The following is a 4219-nucleotide window of genomic DNA, read 5'->3' on the forward strand; positions in this document are numbered from 1 at the left end:
TAATGCTGAGAAAATTGTGTAAACTCCTTCATATCAATGTGATGGGCTTGTCAAAAGTTACTACGTATGAAAATTTTGTTCGGCTGAAAAAAATTATATCAAACTTTGTCGAGTTGTTCTGTATGATGCTTACTTTCTTGCTTTTTTCTCAACTGCAGTGGTGCTGGAGCTCAGTTATTTAGATCCTGGGCAACATATATAAATCGTTCCATTTCTCACCCGAGGTATTTCCCTATTCCAGCTTAGCTTTTATGCTTCTACAAGTTTTGTAGTGTTAATGATTGGCTAAAATTATCAGTTAATAGATTCTTTTTTATTGACATGCTTATATATTTTTCATCCTTGCATGGCAGCCATTGCCATAGACATTCAATTGTCTCGCAGCTCAACTTATAATATACATATTGTGTGACACAATAAGTCCATATTTCGGTGTTGCGTGCTTAGTCTTCAGTGCTCTGAAGAGGGCCTTTTCAGCTCCAAGAATCTGAACTATGCTCCCAGGCTGCTTTGCAAGGTTCAACAAGCTACCACCATGGGAAATGGGGTGAGCACCGACGAGCTCTCCAACAAGAGCAGTCAAATTTGGTGCAACGGTGTTCATCCTATTTTTCAAATAGTCATATAGCTGAGCTCTGTACTCAGAGAGAGAAAGGACTTGGTCACGGAGTGCTTTGATGTTCATCAAATCAAGATCGCTAACTTCTGTATTTAACTCTTTATCGAACCCTCATTGCATATGTATTTAACTCTTTATCGAACCCTCATTCATACAGTATAGAAAACTGACTGAGCATCATTTCCGGTAACTTAACTTTCATTTTACTGAGTTCAGTAAATCAGTCCCTTACCAACATCAAGTAAGAAAAACCAACAAACTGATCATATGTTTTCTTGCTGTTCTACGACAAGCATGCAGAAGAGTAAAAAAACATTGCAGGCAACAAATAGAAACGAGAAGCTTACATAGCTAGCCGTGATTGATGACTAAAGGAAACGAGACATTAAACCAAACTATAGTTCATAATCCCAGAAACAATGTAAGCATCTGGTCATTAATTAACCAATTAAACCAAACCATCTGGTAGAAAGCTTTAGGATTTACTCTGGGGAAGAGCCTTGGTAAGGGGTTCTGCGACAGGAAGCTTGATAAAAAATGACCTTAGTGAGAACTCCAGGTCAGCTTCTTCCACCCTCGAGCCATGCGATTGATTCACACTGAGCTTAAACATAAATCTTTCCACAGGGATGTTGTCCCCGTCAAAGAAAATAACAGCTACTCTCTCCACGAGACCCTAGTTTGTAAGATGTATTCTCTGTCTCAGTGAAAATGTTCTTTAAGTGGAAAAACAAATAAAAACATACAGAAAAAGTGGCAAAACTTTGGTTCAAGTAGAAACACATTCTTCAAACTTTTCACCCAATTTGGTTGCAAATCATTTCTAAGCAAAGATGATAAGCTCATGTATAAAAAAAGTTTTAGAAGAAATAAATAAGTAAAGGAGCAATCATTTGGATAAAAGGAAGAAGTCCCGAGACAGCGGAATGGATGTAATCTCTGAATTCAGGGTGACGAGCTCTATGAACCACCAAATTCATATATTTCCTTCTTTCAAAAGCACCTTTACCAAAACACACCAAGTATCAGAGTCTATCAGTAAATATCAGTTCATAATGTAAAAGATGCAATTACCCATTATTCCACTAAGTCTCGTATGCAACTTGCGTAAGGATTTTAGTTGAGAAAATGGGGTTTTGCTTTCTCGGTAGGGTAATAAAGCAAAACAGAACCCAATACCATAATTTTCTCAGCAACCAAACAAGAAAATGTGGGGTGGGTGGGATAGGATTGAATGGAGGATTAGAAGAAGAAACCTGGAGGGTAAATTCCTTTGAGGAAAACGACTGAAGTGATTGCAACCTCCAGGAATTCCACCAGAATCCGAGCTATCTCACCTGCACTATTTCAATTCGAATTAAGGAAACTGATTTATCAAAACCGAAAATTGAAACCGTTTGAGAAGTAAAGAGAGAAGAATGAAGAAGAAGAAAGAAAAAAAAAAGGGGGGGATTTTGCACAAATCCAACTGAATGAAGAGCAAAAAGAAGAAAAAAAAAAATTGTTCCGTCCCGTCCCAAACATTGTACCAAACAACAGGCGGAACAGGGTAAGTAGTTTTAATGTTTTGGTTCTGTTCCGTCCTGCGCGTACCAAACGCAAAACGGAACAATTTTCCCGTTTTGTCCTACGCATACCAACCATCACATGGAACCACTATTCCGTCCCGTCCCGTTCTGTCCCGTCCCATCCCGTCCCGTCTACGTACCAAACGCACCCTAAAGGCACACGAATGAGAAACGCATGGGCTGGGAGGACAAAACCGTCATTTTACTGTGAAAAAAAAAAACTGAACACCAATTGGGGGGCATTTTCGTCCGCGCACTGTCCGTGAACTTGGGTTTTAGTTAGGCTTGGCATTTTGGACCGAACTCGTTAACCCGACCCAACCCGTTAATATTTGTATTTGGGTGAATGCTTAACGGGTTGGGTCGCTAACGGGTCACTTTGGGTCAACCTGTTAGACCCGTTAGAACCCGTTAACACCCGTTAGCACCCGTTAGTTGAGGATATTTTAGTAATTTTAGTAAAGTCTTAATAACAAAAAATAAACTTTATGCAAAAAAAAATTATAATTGTTAAAGGGTGTTAACAAGTGAAACGGGTCGGGTTTGGGTGACCCGTTAGCTTAACGGGTTGGGTTCAAGTGACCCATTAACTTAACAGGTCGGGTTGAACCCGACCCAAACCCAATAAACCCGACCCGTTTACAGGTCTAGTTTTAGTATATAGATAATATAATTTTATTGGTTGTTAATGGGACCCAAGGGTTAAAAATTAAATTAAATATATTTAACTCATTTTTTGTTTGCTGTAAAAAAGGCAGCTAGAAGCAAGGAGTCAAATGACTCACATGCCACATCATATATGGCATATCCATTGGAGAACACTTAAATGTCTTATAATCCTATTTGGCATATTTGACATCTTCTTTGGAGATGGTCTTATGAAAGCAATTTCTTCATATGAATGCATAAGGGGTGATAATTTGGGTTATAAGCCACACAAAGAATTAGTCATAATAATTTAGTATTGAACTTGTTATTTGTAGGAGTCAAACTAGTTAAGACCTCCCGCTTTCTAATAGACAAAAATATTATTGAACCATATTGCTAGTAGCAATTAATGACTTAAACTTTCACTTTAACTATTTCGTTAAACTTTCATTATCTTGGCTTGTTCCTCCGTACGTGTTACGTACCATACGTCTTCGCCCCTCTCTTTTCACGTTCTCACACCCACATTGATTATACATATTAGGACCAAGAATGCATTGTATTTATTACTCGGCCAGGAAATCTGATCTCCAGGATGGCATTTACCCTTCTATAAAATGATCGACATTCGTATTTGTTTCGCCAGACTCCAATGATGTCACAGATATTCGAGTAATTCCTCTTTTCACTGCTCGGTGCTTTTGCTCTTATGCTCTTGGTTCATGCTCAGGATGATCAATCAGGTATATGAATATCTACAACAAAAAAATGTGATCACAACATATATATTAAATACCTGCAATGCATCCCTTGTAACGTTGTGTTTTTTTTTTTTTTTTGTTACAGGCTTCGTTAGCATAGACTGCGGCCTACCAGAAGGTTCGAGCTATATCGAAAAGACAACGTTCGTTAAGTATATTTCAGACGCCAACTACATAGACAGTGGTGAAAGTAAGTTCCTATTGCCAGATCAAAGAGGTCGAAAGATCAACCGTATGTTGGAAGTTTTAAGACTCTTGTCCCACATTGGAGAAAACAAGATTCTCAAGAGCCTTTATATAGATTTAATGCTTTAGTCTAGTAATTACAACATGGGCCATTTGGAAATTGATTGAAAGCTTGGGCTTTATAGTTGTGTGGATTAGGCTTGTATAATATAGCCTAAATACAATTAATATTAATTAATCAAGACAAGGGCCTTGGGGTTGCCATATGAATTATGGAAAGGAAGAACTCCAACGTTTAAATTGCTTAAAGTGTGGGGTTGCCTTGCAAAAGTACAAGTTCCATTGCCAAAGAGAACAAAATTAGGGCCTAAAACTATAGATTGTGTTTTTATTGGTTTTGCATCTAATAGTTCAGCTTATAGATTCTTAGTTTTTCA

At 38.0% G+C, this 4219-nt stretch overlaps 1 long non-coding RNA gene across 1 annotated transcript; it reads right to left on the reverse strand.

Annotated features, from left to right (window-relative positions):
* Positions 1 to 799: 799 nt before the first annotated feature.
* On the reverse strand, positions 800 to 2066 carry LOC108173723 (uncharacterized). Its single transcript, XR_001790429.3, has 2 exons — positions 1876 to 2066; positions 800 to 1622 (listed from the first exon to the last, which is right to left on the reverse strand). It is a non-coding gene; the product is annotated as an uncharacterized lncRNA (long non-coding RNA).
* Positions 2067 to 4219: the final 2153 nt, after the last annotated feature.

The sequence above is a fragment of the Malus domestica genome, chromosome 17 (genome assembly GCF_042453785.1).
Source record: "Malus domestica chromosome 17, GDT2T_hap1".
Taxonomy (NCBI): domain Eukaryota; kingdom Viridiplantae; phylum Streptophyta; class Magnoliopsida; order Rosales; family Rosaceae; genus Malus; species Malus domestica.